Source organism: Dermacentor albipictus, unplaced genomic scaffold, assembly GCF_038994185.2.
Source record: "Dermacentor albipictus isolate Rhodes 1998 colony unplaced genomic scaffold, USDA_Dalb.pri_finalv2 scaffold_11, whole genome shotgun sequence".
NCBI classification, from domain to species: Eukaryota; Metazoa; Arthropoda; class Arachnida; order Ixodida; family Ixodidae; genus Dermacentor; species Dermacentor albipictus.
In genome coordinates, this window is record NW_027225565.1 from 11743149 (window position 1) to 11762415 (window position 19267).

At 49.4% G+C, this 19267-nt stretch overlaps 1 long non-coding RNA gene across 1 annotated transcript; it reads right to left on the reverse strand.

Annotated features, from left to right (window-relative positions):
• Positions 1-6263: 6263 nt before the first annotated feature.
• Positions 6264-8061, reverse strand: LOC139051333 (uncharacterized). The gene is made up of 2 exons (XR_011509338.1): positions 7874-8061; positions 6264-6729 (listed from the first exon to the last, which is right to left on the reverse strand). It is a non-coding gene; the product is annotated as an uncharacterized lncRNA (long non-coding RNA).
• Positions 8062-19267: the final 11206 nt, after the last annotated feature.

Consider the following 19267-nt stretch of genomic DNA (forward strand, 5'->3'; position numbering starts at 1 on the left):
GCAAGTTCCTATCAATATTTTGCCATACTGCAAATCTTATGTGAGATCATAAAAAGGATACGCGCCCAACGACAACGTACGAAGTCATTAAAAATGCTAAACAAGACGTTTGCAATAGGCAACTGACTATGTGTAACATAACGAAACGTAGGCAACTTTGACCCTATACCCTGGAGTAACTGCAGTTTGAAAAGACAGTCGTTACAAAAGTGCTTACCCTAACTCACGGTGTAAGGAATATTATGAGAGGTGAGCGAACAGCGGCTTTTCGGCGTGCTGAGCGCACGTTGGCGATTCGCGTGTGCTTCGGCCATCCCCAGAGTGCGGCGCTATATGTTCGGGGGCCGCCAGCTCGTTCTAAAGGGCGAAGCCTCCCCGACATGACATCATTGCTGACGTTCGTCGCACGCAGTTAGGGTGGCTAGAAGGGGAGGTGTGAATACCGGCGGCGCTTTACTTCGGGCGCGCGTGACCCCCTTGCACACCGATGCCACCATGGGGAATGTGGTGCTGCCGCTCGCGGCGGGGGACTCGTAGCCGTGCTGGTCTGCGCCTCCGCTGTCAGCTGGTCTCGGCGCCCCTTTCGGAGTGTTCCTCGTGACAATCCGTAATTCGAGGGCGAGATGCAGTCGGCAGCGAAAAAGAAGACGGAGCTTTGTGCCCGGATGTGATACTGGGTGAAAGAAAACCTCAGAAAAGGTATCTCTTCCGTGCCCCTGCCTGCAAACAAGCGTTTGCCAAACGGGATCGAGTGGTCCCAATGGTCAGGCCAGGCTCATTGAAGCTATGACGTCGAGGTTCCCTGCAGAAGTCATGAGGTTATTTTAACATAGTTTTTCTCTCAAAATGGTGCATGATTGTTCTCTATGGTATTTCAGACGGGGGCAGCAAGAAAGAGGCCACCCTTGATGAAACTCTTCCGTTTCTTGATGAATGGGAGGCTCACTCCAATGGGCTCGGCTTTCTTAGTAACAGTACTTCTGAGGGGCTGAGGATGACCATCCACTCAACAAAACACCTTCTAAAGTACCTTACCGAAAATGCTGACTTCATGTACATGATGACTTCGAAACTGAGCCAAGACCGCCTAGAGCAATGTTTTGGCGTTGTGAGACAAGCGAGTGGGGCAAACAATCATCCTACCCCAGCTCAATTCATTATAGTCATAAGGTATGTATACGTGCAAGCTTGGTAAATAGTACCTATGTTTTGCAGAGGTTCGGCACGCTTATGTAACAAATGTTGCTTGTGCACATCCAGGTGTCTTAGCTTCTAGAGCCTCACAAGGAGCCCCAAGGATGGCAATGTGTTGTCGGATGTCCCGGAGTTGTTGCTATCTGTTGAAGAGGTGCTGGCTGAACAAGAAAGCCACAGTGAAGACAGCGTGAAGGCTGTGCCAACAGATGCCGTGCAAGTGGCTGTGGACCACCAAAGTTATGTACAGCACCGCAGCGACGCACGGCTTAAAGTTTATTACATTGCAGGTTATGTGGCGAGAAGGCGTGTTTTGCCCACACATTGTGAAGACTGCAAAGCAGCATGTCTTAGTGATAAAGGCAATATTCCCAGAGAACTTCCATCAGAGGCATCCAAAGAGCAGGACCTTGGGGGATTTTATATCCCCCAGAATCGTCCTATAAGGTGGTAAATGCCCTTGAAAAGAAACTCACTCGTTCATTCAGGGTAATACGCTTGCATGCCAAAACTGTGGCCGAAATATTGCAGTCAATTCGTGATATGCCAAAAATTGGTTGCCTGGACCATTCTGCTACCCTGACAGCCTCAGTTACACGTTTTTATTGCCTCACAAGGATTCACTTTTTGCTTAAAGGTGTCAATCAGCAGGGCAGTGAGAAGAAATGGAAAACACTGAAACCTTGTGTGTTGTAAAGTTTTCACTATTTTTTTCCTCACTTGTAAATAAACGATTTCATGACCAGATCTGTTGCTTCACTGCCTGCAGTCATGGGAAATTGCTTATATGAGCGTCAAAATGACATGCTACAGGTGTGCAAGTGCAGACAGAAAGTGGCTGGTAAATACGTCGTGACGCATTATCAGGTAATGTCTCTTAATCTGGAGACATTACCTGATGCGCATAGGGTGATTGACTACTGTGCGTGACTACATCATAGGGTGATTGCATAGAGTGAATGACTACTATGCGTGCGTCACGCATAAGGTGATTGACTGCGCTGATCTAGAGGACGACGGTCACATTTTCAGGGAGGCGAAATGCAAGGCGCCCGTGTGCCATAGGATGCCAGTGCGCGTTAAAGAACCCGAAGTGGTCGAAATTATTTCGAAGCGCCCCCCCCATGATGCATGATGCAAGCATGACGACGCACGGAGGAACCCATAAAACAAACGCACCCGCACAACTGTCCAACACACAGACAAACCCAACACAGACCAAACCACTATCACAAATGCAGCCTATAGCACAGATGCCTACACCCATCACTCATCTGGAAGGGAAACTAGACAATATGTGCGCACAAATGCAATTATTTTTTGCAGAGATTCACAATCTTAAGCGGTACGTCGACGACTCGCTCAAAGGAGTAAAAAAAAAACACAAAAACGCCGTAGCAGCCTTAGCCCGGAGAACCGACATCCAAAGGTCACCGTAACCACAGACACAGAACATTTCGAGAGCCCATACTCTGGCAAACTACACACCTACCTACCAAGAGAATCTCGTAATTTGGCAATGGAACTGCCGTTCACTAGATAACAAACATGCTGCACTTACACAATATATCAAGGCGGCGCTCATCCCACCTGACATTATTTGTCTTCAGGAAGTGGGGAAACTGCGGATACCTATTGGGGGCTACCGTTTTTACAGCGATTTGAACTACCCTGAAGCGGCAAAATTGGCCCGCAAGGACCTCACAATCACTGTCGCCATAGCACCTGGCCTAGAAATCCACCACCAAACACTCACCATTTGGCCAGTTAAGAAGGGTCGTCCCAAGTGCATGATAACCAACATAAATAGCCCCCATAGGGATAAGAGGGCCGATTTTTCATTAATTTTAAGTCATGTATCTACCTTGCTCTCAACGAAAGACCGACTAATCTTTCTCGGAGACTAACGCTTGGCACTCCGCATGGGGTTATCAACGCGACACCGCCAAGGGCTGAATCTACTACGAGAAACTCAGTCCCACGAACTTGTGCTGATTACGCAGCCAGGCACTCCTACAAGGATAGGAAACAAGTGTTGCCCGGGACACCACGCCGGACCTTACATTTAACAATGAGACGGGGGTCACCTGGTGTAACCTAGACGAAACACTAGGTAGTGATCACTATCTATTGTGTGTCAATGTTAAAACAGCTAAAGTTCAACAGCCCCTAGGGGTGGCCAGGCTCACTGATTGGAAAAGGTATAGAAAACAACAGCAGGCTGCTTCCTCATTTCCAGCCACGGCCGCAGGTTGGACAACTTTCCTCAAGGAGGCCCATGCTGCCACCACCAGAGAGATCAAGACCACAACGAAAGCACCAGCAGTAGACAGCCATCTCGCCCACCTCTGGGAGGCCCACAGAAGCCTCACCAAACGCTGGAAGCGGCAGCGGCGTAATCGCAAACTTAGGCGCCGAATGCTGCTGGCAAACGAAGCTAACACCTATGCAAAGGAGCTCAATAATCAAAATTGGCGCAGCTTCTGCTACTCTCTCAGAGGCACCCTCAGCACCAAGAAGACCTGGGCCATTCTTCGGTGCGTGTTAGACCCAACTAGCACGTGCACCGAGACGTCTCACGTCATGCGACGGCTATTAGGAGAATACAAGGCCTCAGAACAAGAACTACTCGAGCACCTAAAACGCACCTACACCGGTGCTGCCCAGACATCTTCACACGTTATGAGAGAATACCAAGGACAGGATAACTCGAGCTTGGACGCCCCCATCACCTTCTCAGAGCTCTACGCAGCGGTACAAACCTTCAAGAAGAACACGGCTCCTGGACCCGACCAAATCACCAACGCAATGCTGCGCAACCTTAGTGATGTAGCCCTACAGCACTTAGTCGAATTCTTCAATGAACAGGTCTGGCGACCGGACGAAAGACTACCGCGAGAATGGAAGGATGCAGACATCGTGCTTATACCAAAACCGGGCAAGCCGCGTGAGCAGAACCATCTTAGGCCCATATCGCTCACGTCTTGCATGGGCAAGCTCTTTGAACGAGTAATTCTAACCCGACTCGAAGCCCACATCGAAGGAAACTCACTCTTCCCTGAATCCATGTTCGGTTTCCGCAGGAGAATCTGTGCACAGGACGTCTTTCTTGTAATAATAGATGAGGTGCTCGATCATCCTCCGGGCAGTATGGACAGAATCCTGCGAGCACTCGACGTCCATAAGGCATTTGATAACACCTCACACACTACAAAACTAGACGGACTACTAGATATCGGGTGTGGTGAAAGAGTATTTCATTACGTTCAAGACTTCCTGAGCAGCCGCTCCGCGAAAATAGGACTGGGTTCAGCACGTTCTGCCCTGTATCGCCTACCAGATAAGGGCACTCCTCAAGGATCCATATTGTCACCACTTCTTTTTAACATCGGCTTACGTAGAATGGCCCTGGACTTACAGAAGAACCGGGACCTTGGCTGCGCCATATATGCAGACGACATTACACTCTGGGCCTGCAAAGGGTCCTACGGAAACCGACAGGACACGCTTCAACAGGCCATCAACACCATTGAAAGCTATATGAGGCGAGCAGGCATGAGGTGCGCGCCAGCGAAATCGGAGTATATTCATATTAGACCTAGACATACCCTAGCGACCAGGGCTCCGGATCTGCAACTCACCTTGGAGGGAGAGCCCTTCAAGAGGGCATCCCACCTGCGCGTACTGGGAATGCGCATTCAAGAAACGGGCAGCGTTAGCATAGCGCTCTCCAATCTCAGACGCACTATTCGGAGCGTAACTGGGCTTATTAGCAGAGTTGCACGCAGCCGAGAAGGCATAACCGAAGCAGACACCATGCAACTAGTAAACGCCTTCGTCATTAGTCGTCTAACGTATGCTCTGCCTTTCCAAACCACGCGGCGAAACGACATCGAACATGCGGATAAGCTCATAAGAATCGCCTGTAAAGCAGCACTCGGCCTGCCTGAAAGCACAAGTACGATCCGACTGAACAAATTAGGAATGATGAACACTTTCGAGGAATATGCAGCGGCCACCCTAATGGCGCAGCGTGAACGGCTAAACACGACACCTCAGGGACGCTTGGTTTTACAAAGACTTCACTATCCGCTGACACCCCAATATTGCGGCGACGAAACAATCCTATTGCCATCTGAAATCCGAGAGCGAATCCACGTGGTGCCAATTCCCCGTCACATGCACCCAGTCCATCATGCGGCACGGAGACGCGCGCGGGCAGCCACCTTACTAAGGCGGCGAAGCGATCCGGATACTTACTTTACAGACGCGAGTTCGTATCACAAGAATACAGCCACCCTCAATACATTTGCAGCAGTCGTGACTAGCCAAGGACGAACAACCGTAGCAGCATCCTACACACGAAATCGGTTGCAACGGCCGAAGCTGTGGCCATAGCCCTGGCCATACGCGCCGCGGAAGCTAAGAGCCGATTGGCCTACGTGCTGACAGACTCGCAGGACGCCTGCCGCCTCTTTCTTGGGGGGGCTTTACCGGGCTGCGTCTTCGCATCCTAGGAACGGAACTCACCCTGGATCATTGCGTGACCTGGTGCCCCGCGGACACAGGGATAGCGGGGAACGAACGGGCGGACCGCTTGGTTCGAGGTATGACCGGCCGAGCCGCGGGCCACACCGCCCGAGAGAACACCTCGACACCCAGTGCGCCAAGAGAAATCCTCGAATTATGACGGCTAAGTAGGCGAACCAAAGCCCTTCCTCACCCAGACCTAGACAGGAGGCAAGCACGGGACTGGCGCCGCCTGCAAACAAACACTTTCCCACATTTATACAGGCTACACAAAATGTACCCAGACAAATACAGCAACACATGCCCGTGGTGCGAAGGAACACCGACATTGGAACACATAACATTCCAGTGCGCGTTACGTCCGGCGGCTGCCACCTCGCCGCAGCTGGACAACACTCTACATACGTAACTGGTCGTAGGAGGTGCGACTCGCGGAAGTGAAATTGGGAAGCCAACTGGCGACCCTTGACCAGGCCCGGCGAGCCGCTGTAACCAGGGGGGCCCTGGAGGAGGGGCTCCACCCACCATAACCAAACCTCTATAACAATAAACGTTTACTCTCTCTCTCTCTCTCTGAGTGGAGGACAAAAAATCCATTGCTTTGTAGCAAATGCTAAGGTTTTGAGGACACTTTTGAAATGCCGTGAGGCTGATGTTTCACTAATGCTGAACAGGGTAGCCAGCGATGAATAGCTGATGCCAAGTTTCAATTTCATCAGGAACAGCAGCAGTCGGTCTTCTTTAGATACGTCACGTCTGCGCTCAGTCAAGACCGGAAACACACTCAAGAGCGCTTGTACTCCTTGAAACACTTTCGTGGCCAGCAAAATAGCTTGTCCGATGGTCTGGACCACTGTGCTTGCTGGCAATGTTCGGAATGTGTTGCACTTCACAGTCGCGTGTCTCGTGGTGGGTTATCTGCGTTGACAGGTTGTTGCCTTCAGTGCAGCAAACAAACACTGAATAGCTTGTGGTCGCGCTGCTCATCTCCGATGTTTGAGTTTCCTAAGAGAAATTTCATGTTATATTAGGGAAGTGCTGCTCTCACAATTTTAACACTTGATAGCAATTAAAAGGTATAGGCTTTCACATGTTCTCAAAAGGTTTGTTATGTGTCAAATCTTGTAAGGATAACTAGGGTACAAAACTGTCAGTGCAACAGCTGATCTACCATTTCTATATCGCTGCATTCTATTCATAAAGCCATGGCTTTCATGTGCAGCAGACGCATTTCATTGACATGACTGCAATTTGTTTTCAGCTTCTACAAAGACTGCCAATTGCTTCTGTTTACACAAAAGCACAACCCAGAAGACTAGGTACTTAAGAAGATACTCTCATTCTTTTGACATTTACTTCACAATTACAGCAGTGAGCAAGGTACTAAAATCACTATCGGTATAATCGACTCCATACTTTTAGATACGACAGAAATTAGAACCTTAAAACAAGGACTCTGAAAGAATTATGCAGATCCAAATGCAAATGCTGGAGTATTAATGAAGCAAAACTTTAATGGAGTGGTTAGTAAATGCTGTACAACTAATGACATTGCTTGCCAATTGTGCTTACTTTCATCCATATGCAACGTGTAATCTCATGCAACAGCTACTTTTATGTGCCACAAACGCAACAATTTCTATATCTCTTATGGTATGTTGGCACTTAATTGTAAATACATTTAAGGCTTTTATATTCCTTGTGTAACAGTGGCACATACTCATTCTGGAAAATTAGCCAATAATACGCACACACTGAATGGCTAAATAATAAAAAATAATGTACCTGAAGGAAGCCATTAAATACAATGCGCTTTTTCATTAAAAAATTGCTGTCCTTTAGATATGCCTACAGGCCTACATTACGGGCTAATGTGTTATGTATGAAATAATGTTTTATTACACTGAACAGTCATCCACTTCCTCGCACACCTTGTTGGTTAACATACAGTATATATAATCCTGTAAGCTGGTGCTACCATTCAGAGCACATATAAGCTTCACATATGCATCCACGAATATGTCAGGCAAGAAGCCATAGATTCATGCCAAACTGCAGGAAGAGGCAAAGAAAGGTTTAGTTCAAAATTTTCTGCTGATGAAATGTAGTGGGGTGTTTCTACTAGTGCAGAGTTTCTTATAAAGCTCACCACTGATCTGGCTGCTACGTGGACCACAACGGCAGCACACAACAGGTTCAGGCCATCCCATGCATCCATAGAATCGCCAATCACCTCGGCTGGTACAGAGATGGCACTGCTGCTGGCGTCTTCAGCATCAAATTCTGCTACCTCTGCCGCACAAGGCGCTGCAGTAGCCGAAGCCGCAGATCTGTGCATCCATCTGCAAACGCTCGGAAAGCTCAAGTGTGACAACCTCTCTATGTAATTCGGCCAGTAACCATGTCTGCTATAAAATGCGATACCACACCACAGGCCATATTTTATTTATGGTGAAGGCACGCAAGATGCAATATCGAAAGAAAGCCTTATGTGTTGACGGTTGTCGAAGGAAAATGAAGTATATTTGATATCCCTAGCAAAAGTGATATCGTAACAACAAATAAGGATGAGTGAATAACAGCAATTCAACAACATGAAAAAATTTATACGCCTCAGCATCCCAAGTAAAATTCAGCTGAAGTTGCGGCTACAAGAGAACACCACCCCCCACCCCCTTCTGTTGTGGCTGCTTTTTGTCCCATGCAGCCCAGTGCCCCAATTCGTTGCATGAATATATTTTGCATTACTGCAAATATAAACCTTCAGTTGAAAGTCAGTGTTGTGTTGACTGGTCACTCTTACTCATGCTAATTCTTTAGCTTTTCTTTTTTTTTTGCATTATGTATCAACTAGCCCAACACCAAACCCTCCTGAAGCGACAAAAGTAAGCGCGTGTACAAGGGGCCGTCCGATGCGTATCATATATAATTATTTACCGCGGCACGAGTAAAGCAGGTACCTCCTGAACCTGCAAATCTGTGCAGCAGGAGCCGTGGACCACTTCTTGTAGACGGGTGGGAATATTGTTGGCAGGTAACCCGGATGATTCTCCATGTTGCTTTTTTCTTCGTTGACGAAGTGCCTCGAACAAATTCTCGTATTGTTATTCGGGCTCCAATGTGAGGGGTCATCACCGCTGAAACATATGACAGAGAGCTATCAGCTGACACTAAGTAACGCGAAGACTGAACAAATGTGTGCTAGCGTGCGCGAGAGAAATGCTAATTTGCGAACACTCGACGTGCGGTGCAGTGCACTCCAGCCTTAGTTCTGTTCTACGCGTGAGAAAACATCGGCATGATTGAGTCCGGTTCCAGCACTCGCGTCTTGATCCCGGCGCAGACACGAGCTGTAAGTTGGCTTATGAATGCACAACAAAAGCACACTGCGTACAAAGTCCCCGTACGGAGCGCTTACGAAGCTAGATTTGACAAGTAACAACCACTACACGTTTGTTTTAGAGTGAGACGAGCTAAACGACTAACAGCAGGAATCAGTTGACGCGCCTTTATGCAGTTGTCCCTTTACTTGGCCGTTTACGCCATCGTTCGTTTAACGGAAATTCGCAAGAGCGACACTTACTTGACGCGCCGAACCGCGACGATCCATTTCAGCCGCCGGTTTGCTTCCAACGGTCTTGAAGGGAAGCGGTAAAATTTGATGGCGTCATCCCCTTCGCAGTTGTGGCAATCCTTGATGCAGCAGTATCTGCGCTTGTTCTTCTTCTTCACACGTCTCACGGAGCAGCTGCCGAAAGGCAGCGGTAAACCCATTGTGAAATTGGAAAACGAGGCTGTGTGGCGTGCTTGAGCGCAGTACGAACAAATGTGCCGTGGCGGCGAAGGCCTACCCACGGGTACTCACCGCCGCTGCTAGGTGGCGCGACGTGTACAGCCAAACTGCATTGCAGGTTGGAGACGCGGACCATTACCGACCGGCGTGCACTGCTTCTGACGACCGAACATGCCAGAGAAACGATCATCTCCGCATTTGCAACGAGTTGCTCTTCAATGCCTACCTACAGCTGCGCGAACTACCAGGAACCCACGGTTTGCTCACCATCGCGAGCCTTAACGAATGCGAGCCAATGCTGACGTGCCCAACAGACTTCGAATCGCACAAGACAATTGTGTTTCTTCGATGGTTACTCAGGACTCACGTCTGCGTCGTAGGCCTTGACCTCGACTTCCTTGCTATAGAAAGACATGACCCGACCTTCTGCGAAATCCTGCCTCAACAGTCCGCGCTGAAGAGGATAAATGTACAGTTCATTGGACCCACCTCAGACACATTACGCAGCCTCCCTACCTTGCCTGACGAGTCTGAGAGAACTCGAATGTCGCATCTCCTGGAGGCGCACGGAAGCGCTGGTTGCCTCACTCGCGACACTTCTGCCAACGAGTTGCCTGACTTCGCTAACGCTGGAAGAGGTCTTTCTCGACGGCGAGCCCGCGGAGAGATTCTTCGAGGCACTCACTGCGAACTTGAGCCTCAAATTTCTCGACCTGAGTTACTACAACGCCGAAGCAAACGAGACGGGCGTGACTGCGGAGAACCCGAAGACCACCAGATTGCGGGAGAGTTGGTCAATTCCTGACGCGACTTTCAACACAATGCTTCTCGGGGAGGACATCCTAGCCAACAGGAGGCTTTCGACGCTTAGCATTGATTCTATTCTCCACAATGAAAGATGCGTGGAGTACCTGTCACGGAATGCGACGCCCTCACGAAGCTGACCATTGACGCGAAGTGGATATGGAGTGTCACGATACCAGAATCCACTTTCGAACGCTGTGTGAAGGCACTGGTAGAGAACAAGACGTTGGAAGAGCTCGCCCTTCCTTACCGCGTGTGGAGTCCGCAGAATGGATCGCATTATTCGCGTTTCTGCCATAAAACAAATGTCTAAAGAACCTACACGTGTCGGGAAACGATACTGTTTTGTGGAAGAGTCCAGCATGTCCTTGAAGCACTAGAGCAAAGTGAGTCGTCAAAAGTTTCTTTCGGAGCTAATGTACACGGTTGCAGACTAGACCTCATAAAATTCGGGGCATTTTCAAACATGGAGCTTCAGTGCCCCGACAACGTGACACTGACCGCTTTAGAACGCCTGCCTACGTTGCCTCACTTCACTTCACGGTCGCTCGAAATCTCCGAGAGTAATTTGATTTTGTTCACCTCTCCCGCCAAGTACATCCGGGAAACGACCGTACTACACGAACTAATCCTGGTTGTCGGCAAAGACGAGGTCCCTACGAATGCACCAACCCCGTGCGACGCCCTCACGAAGCTGACCATTGACGCGAAGTGGCTATGGACTGTCAGGATACCAGAATCCACTTTCGAACGCTGTGTGAAGGCGCTGGTAGAGAACAAGACGTTGGAAAAGCTCGCCCTTCCTTACGGCTTGTGGAGTCCGCAGAAGTGGATCGCATTATTCGCGTTTCTGCCACAAAACAAATGTCTAAAGAACCTACACGTCTCGGGAAACAATACTGTTTTGTGTAAGAGTCCAGCATGTCCTTGAAGCACTAGAGCAAAGCGAGTCGTCAACAGTTTCTTTTGGAGCTAATGTACACGGTTACAGACTAGACCTCATGAAATTCGGGGCATTTTCAAACATGGAGCTTCAGTGCCCCGACAACGTGACACTGACCGCTTTAGAACGCCTGCCTACGTTGCCTCACTTCACTTCACTGTCGCTCGAAATCTCCGAGAGTAATTTGATTTTGTTCACCTCTCTCGCTAAGTACATCCGGGAAACGACCGTACTACGTGAACTAATCCTGGTTGACAGCAAAGACGAGGTCCTTACGAATGCACCAACCCCGTGCTGGATAATGCTGTGTGATGCCATCCCGCCTAACGCGAGCATTGGAACACTCACGGTTGCCACTGGCAGCAACAAGTACGAGGAGTGCCTGGCTGACACAATCAGCCGCAGCAGGAACATCATGCGAGTGACACTGGTACTGGGCAATTTTCTCCAGCATCCTACGGACTTCGTCTAGCGACTGTCGAGGAATATTGAAGACAACCACACTCTCCTCGAAATCATTCTGCTCATTGATGAGCTCGACGCCGAAGGAATGAGATGCTGGCTCTCGGTCTCGCAAGCGACCCGAAGGAACGCTGGCCTAATGGCTCGAGCGAGCGGTGTGTTTTCCTTTCCTGCACTGCTCATCTCGACTGGTAGGTGTATCTGAATTTTTTGAATGATAAGGTAAAGAGGTATCTCCTGTGAATTGAACACACCGTGAGGTAGTGTTTTGAATATTACAAAAATTAGAAGCACCGGGAGCCAGATCTAGTCATCTGAGCTCTGTTCTAACCTAACCTAGATATTTGCTGTAAGTGTATTCCCCCCTTATTAAATGCCATCGCAAGTTCCTATCAATATTTTGCCATACTGCAAATCTTATGTGAGATCATAAAAAGGATACGCGCCCAACGACAACGTACGAAGTCATTAAAAATGCTAAACAAGACGTTTGCAATAGGCAACTGACTATGTGTAACATAACGAAACGTAGGCAACTTTGACCCTATACCCTGGAGTAACTGCAGTTTGAAAAGACAGTCATTACAAAAGTGCTTACCCTAACTCACGGTGTAAGGAATATTATGAGAGGTGAGCGAACAGCGGCTTTTCGGCGTGCTGAGCACACGTTGGTGACTCGCGTGTGCTTCGGCCATCCCCAGAGTGCGGCGCTATATGTTCGGGGGCCGCCAGCTCGTTCTAAAGGGCGAAGCCTCCCCGACATGACATCATTGCTGACGTTCGTCGCACGCAGTTAGGGTGGCTAGAAGGGGAGGTGTGAATACCGGCGGCGCTTTCCTTCGGGCGCGCGTGACCCCCTTGCACACCGATGCCGCCATGGGGAATGTGGTGCTGCCGCTCGCGGCGGGGGACTCGTAGCCGTGCTGGTCTGCGCCTCCGCTGTCAGCTGGTCTCGGCGCCCCTTTTGGAGTGTTCCTCGTGACAATCCGTAATTCGAGGGCGAGATGCAGTCGGCAGCGAAAAAGAAGACGGAGCTTTGTGCCCGGATGTGATACTGGGTGAAAGAAAACCTCAGAAAAGGTATCTCTTCCGTGCCCCTGCCTGCAAACAAGCGTTTGCCAAACGGGATCGAGTGGTCCCAATGGTCAGGCCAGGCTCATTGAAGCTATGACGTCGAGGTTCCCTGCAGAAGTCATGAGGTTATTTTAACATAGTTTTTCTCTCAAAATGGTGCATGATTGTTCTCTATGGTATTTCAGACGGGGGCAGCAAGAAAGAGGCCACCCTTGATGAAACTCTTCCGTTTCTTGATGAATGGGAGGCTCACTCCAATGGGCTCGGCTTTCTTAGTAACAGTACTTCTGAGGGGCTGAGGATGACCATCCACTCAACAAAACACCTTCTAAAGTACCTTACCGAAAATGCTGACTTCATGTACATGATGACTTCGAAACTGAGCCAAGACCGCCTAGAGCAATGTTTTGGCGTTGTGAGACAAGCGAGTGGGGCAAACAATCATCCTACCCCAGCTCAATTCATTATAGTCATAAGGTATGTATACGTGCAAGCTTGGTAAATAGTACCTATGTTTTGCAGAGGTTCGGCACGCTTATGTAACAAATGTTGCTTGTGCACATCCAGGTGTCTTAGCTTCTAGAGCCTCACAAGGAGCCCCAAGGATGGCAATGTGTTGTCGGATGTCCCGGAGTTGTTGCTATCTGTTGAAGAGGTGCTGGCTGAACAAGAAAGCCACAGTGAAGACAGCGTGAAGGCTGTGCCAACAGATGCCGTGCAAGTGGCTGTGGACCACCAAAGTTATGTACAGCACCGCAGCGACGCACGGCTTAAAGTTTATTACATTGCAGGTTATGTGGCGAGAAGGCGTGTTTTTCCCACACATTGTGAAGACTGCAAAGCAGCATGTCTTAGTGATAAAGGCAATATCCCCAGAGAACTTCCATCAGAGGCATCCAAAGAGCAGGACCTTGGGGGATTTTATATCCCCCAGAATCGTCCTATAAGGTGGTAAATGCCCTTGAAAAGAAACTCACTCGTTCATTCAGGGTAATACGCTTGCATGCCAAAACTGTGGCCGAAATATTGCAGTCAATTCGTGATATGCCAAAAATTGGTTGCCTGGACCATTCTGCTACCCTGACAGCCTCAGTTACACGTTTTTATTGCCTCACAAGGATTCACTTTTTGCTTAAAGGTGTCAATCAGCAGGGCAGTGAGAAGAAATGGAAAACACTGAAACCTTGTGTGTTGTAAAGTTTTCACTATTTTTTTCCTCACTTGTAAATAAACGATTTCATGACCAGATCTGTTGCTTCACTGCCTGCAGTCATGGGAAATTGCTTATATGAGCGTCAAAATGACATGCTACAGGTGTGCAAGTGCAGACAGAAAGTGGCTGGTAAATACGTCGTGACGCATTATCAGGTAATGTCTCTTAATCTGGAGACATCACCTGATGCGCATAGGGTGATTGACTACTGTGCGTGACTACATCATAGGGTGATTGCATAGAGTGAATGACTACTATGCGTGCGTCACGCATAAGGTGATTGACTGCGCTGATCTAGAGGACGACGGTCATATTTTCAGGGAGGCGAAATGCAAGGCGCCCGTGTGCCATAGGATGCCAGTGCGCGTTAAAGAACCCGAAGTGGTCGAAATTATTTCGAAGCGCCCCCCCCATGATGCATGATGCAAGCATGACGACGCACGGAGGAACCCATAAAACAAACGCACCCGCACAACTGTCCAACACACAGACAAACCCAACACAGACCAAACCACTATCACAAATGCAGCCTATAGCACAGATGCCTACACCCATCACTCATCTGGAAGGGAAACTAGACAATATGTGCGCACAAATGCAATTATTTTTTGCAGAGATTCACAATCTTAAGCGGTACGTCGACGACTCGCTCAAAGGAGTAAAAAAAAAACACGAAAACGCCGTAGCAGCCTTAGCCCGGAGAACCGACATCCAAAGGTCACCGTAACCACAGACACAGAACATTTCGAGAGCCCATACTCTGGCAAACTACACACCTACCTACCAAGAGAATCTCGTAATTTGGCAATGGAACTGCCGTTCACTAGATAACAAACATGCTGCACTTACACAATATATCAAGGCGGCGCTCATCCCACCTGACATTATTTGTCTTCAGGAAGTGGGGAAAATGCGGATACCTATTGGGGGCTACCGTTTTTACAGCGATTTGAACTACCCTGAAGCGGCAAAATTGGCCCGCAAGGACCTCACAATCACTGTCGCCATAGCACCTGGCCTAGAAATCCACCACCAAACACTCACCATTTGGCCAGTTAAGAAGGGTCGTCCCAAGTGCATGATAACCAACATAAATAGCCCCCATAGGGATAAGAGGGCCGATTTTTCATTAATTTTAAGTCATGTATCTACCTTGCTCTCAACGAAAGACCGACTAATCTTTCTCGGAGACTTTAACGCTTGGCACTCCGCATGGGGTTATCAACGCGACACCGCCAAGGGCTGAATCTACTACGAGAAACTCAGTCCCACGAACTTGTGCTGATTACGCAGCCAGGCACTCCTACAAGGATAGGAAACAAGTGTTGCCCGGGACACCACGCCGGACCTTACGTTTGTCAACAATGAGACGGGGGTCACCTGGTGTAACCTAGACGAAACACTAGGTAGTGATCACCATCTATTGTGTGTCAATGTTAAAACAGCTAAAGTTCGACAGCCCCTAGGGGTGGCCAGGCTCACTGATTGGAAAAGGTATAGAAAACAACAGCAGGCTGCTTCCTCATTTCCAGCCACGGCCGCAGGTTGGACAACTTTCCTCAAGGAGGCCCATGCTGCCACCACCAGAGAGATCAAGACCACAACGGAAGCACCAGCAGTAGACAGCCATCTCGCCCACCTCTGGGAGGCCCACAGAAGCCTCACCAAACGCTGGAAGCGGCAGCGGCGTAATCGCAAACTTAGGCACCGAATGCTGCTGGCAAACGAAGCTAACACCTATGCAAAGGAGCTCAATAATCAAAATTGGCGCAGCTTCTGCTACTCTCTCAGAGGCACCCTCAGCACCAAGAAGACCTGGGCCATTCTTCGGTGCATGTTAGACCCAACTAGCACGCGCACCGAGACGTCTAACGTCATGCGACGGCTATTAGGAGAATACAAGGCCTCAGAACAAGAACTACTCGAGCACCTAAAACGCACCTACACCGGTGCTGCCCAGACATCTTCACACGTTATGAGAGAATACCAAGGACAGGATAACTCGAGCTTGGACGCCCCCATCACCTTCTCAGAGCTCTACGCAGCGGTACAAACCTTCAAGAAGAACACGGCTCCTGGACCCGACCAAATCACCAACGCAATGCTGCGCAAGCTTAGTGATGTAGCCCTACAGCACTTAGTCGAATTCTTCAATGAACAGGTCTGGCGACCGGACGAAAGACTACCGCGAGAATGGAAGGATGCAGACATCATGCTTATACCAAAACCGGGCAAGCCGCGTGAGCAGAACCATCTTAGGCCCATATCGCTCACGTCTTGCATGGGCAAGCTCTTTGAACGAGTAATTCTAACCCGACTCGAAGCCCACATCGAAGGAAACTCACTCTTCCCTGAATCCATGTTCGGTTTCCGCAGGAGAATCTGTGCACAGGACGTCTTTCTTGTAATAATAGATGAGGTGCTCGATCATCCTCCGGGCAGTATGGACAGAATCCTGCGAGCACTCGACGTCCATAAGGCATTTGATAACATCTCACATACTACAATACTAGACGGACTACGAGATATCGGGTGTGGTGAAAGAGTATTTCATTACGTTCAAGACTTCCTGAGCAGCCGCTACGCGAAAATAGGACTGGGTTCAGCACGTTCTGCCCTGTATCGCCTACCAGATAAGGGCACTCCTCAAGGATCCATATTGTCACCACTTCTTTTTAACATCGGCTTACGTAGAATGGCCCTGGACTTACAGAAGAACCGGGACCTTGGCTGCGCCATATATGCAGACGACATTACACTCTGGGCCTGCAAAGGGTCCTACGGAAACCGACAGGACATGCTTCAACAGGCCATCAACACCATTGAAAGCTATATGAGGCGAGCAGGCATGAGGTGCGCGCCAGCGAAATCGGAGTATATTCATATTAGACCTAGACATACCCTAGCGACCAGGGCTCCGGATCTGCAACTCACCTTGGAGGGAGAGCCCTTCAAGAGGGCATCCCACCTGCGCGTACTGGGAATGCGCATTCAAGAAACGGGCAGCGTTAGCATAGCGCTCTCCAATCTCAGACGCACTATTCGGAGCGTAACTGGGAGTTATTAGCAGAGTTGCACGCAACCGAGAAGGCATAACCGAAGCAGACACCATGCAACTAGTAAACGCCTTCGTCATTAGTCGTCTAACGTATGCTCTGCCTTTCCAAACCACGCGGCGAAACGACATCGAACATGCGGATAAGCTCATAAGAATCGCCTGTAAAGCAGCACTCGGCCTGCCTGAAAGCACAAGTACGATCCGACTGAACAAATTAGGAATGATGAACACTTTCGAGGAATATGCAGCGGCCACCCTAATGGCGCAGCGTGAACGGCTAAACACGACACCTCAGGGACGCTTGGTTTTACAAAGACTTCACTATCCGCTGACACCCCAATATTGCGGCGACGAAACAATCCTATTGCCATCTGAAATCCGAGAGCGAATCCACGTGGTGCCAATTCCCCGTCACATGCACCCAGTCCATCATGCGGCACGGAGACGCGCGCGGGCAGCCACCTTACTAAGGCGGCGAAGCGATCCGGATACTTACTTTACAGACGCGAGTTCGTATCACAAGAATACAGCCACCCTCAATACATTTGCAGCAGTCGTGACTAGCCAAGGACGAACAACCGTAGCAGCATCCTACACACGAAATCGGTTGCAACGGCCGAAGCTGTGGCCATAGCCCTGGCCATACGCGCCGCGGAAGCTAAGAGCCGATTGGCCTACGTGCTGACAGACTCGCAGGACGCCTGCCGCCTCTTTCTTGGGGGGGCTTTACCGGGCTGCGTCTTCCGCATCCTAGGAACGGAACTCACCCTGGATCATTGCGTGACCTGGTGCCCCGCGGACACAGGGATAGCGGGGAACGAACGGGCGGACCGCTTGGTTCGAGGCATGACCGGCCGAGCCGCGGGCCACACCGCCCGAGAGAACACCTCGACACCCAGTGCGCCAAGAGAAATCCTCGAATTATGACGGCTAAGTAGGCGAACCAAAGCCCTTCCTCACCCAGACCTAGACAGGAGGCAAGCACGGGACTGGCGCCGCCTGCAAACAAACACTTTCCCACATTTATACAGGCTACACAAAATGTACCCAGACAAATACAGCAACACATGCCCGTGGTGCGAAGGAACACCGACATTGGAACACATAACATTCCAGTGCGCGTTACGTCCGGCGGCTGCCACCTCGCCGCAGCTGGACAACACTCTACATACGTAACTGGTCGTGGGAGGTGCGACTCGCGGAAGTGAAATTGGGAAGCCAACTGGCGACCCTTGACCAGGCCCGGCGAGCCGCTGTAACCAGGGGGGCCCTGGAGGAGGGGCTCCACCCACCATAACCAAACCTCTATAACAATAAACGTTTACTCTCTCTCTCTCTCTCTCTCTGAGTGGAGGACAAAAAATCCATTGCTTTGTAGCAAATGCTAAGGTTTTGAGGACACTTTTGAAATGCCGTGAGGCTGATGTTTCACTAATGCTGAACAGGGTAGCCAGCGATGAATAGCTGATGCCAAGTTTCAATTTCATCAGGAACAGCAGCAGTCGGTCTTCTTTAGATACGTCACGTCTGCGCTCAGTCAAGACCGGAAACACACTCAAGAGCGCTTGTACTCCTTGAAACACTTTCGTGGCCAGCAAAATAGCTTGTCCGATGGTCTGGACCACTGTGCTTGCTGGCAATGTTCGGAATGTGTTGCACTTCACAGTCGCGTGTCTCGTGGTGGGTTATCTGCGTTGACAGGTTGTTGCCTTCAGTGCAGCAAACAAACACTGAATAGCTTGTGGTCGCGCTGCTCATCTCCGATGTTTGAGTTTCCTAAGAGAAATTTCATGTTATATTAGGGAAGTGCTGCTCTCACAATTCTAACACTTGATAGCAATTAAAAGGTATAGGCTTTCACATGTTCTCAAAAGGTTTGTTATGTGTCAAATCTTGTAAGGATAACTAGGGTACAAAACTGTCAGTGCAACAGCTGATCTACCATTTCTATATCACTGCATTCTATTCATAAAGCCATGGCTTTCATGTGCAGCAGACGCATTTCATTGACATGACTGCAATTTGTTTTCAGCTTCTACAAAGACTGCCAATTGCTTCTGTTTACACAAAAGCACAACCCAGAAGACTAGGTACTTAAGAAGATACTCTCATTCTTTTGACATTTACTTCACAATTACAGCAGTGAGCAAGGTACTAAAATCACTATCGGTATAATCGACTCCATACTTTTAGATA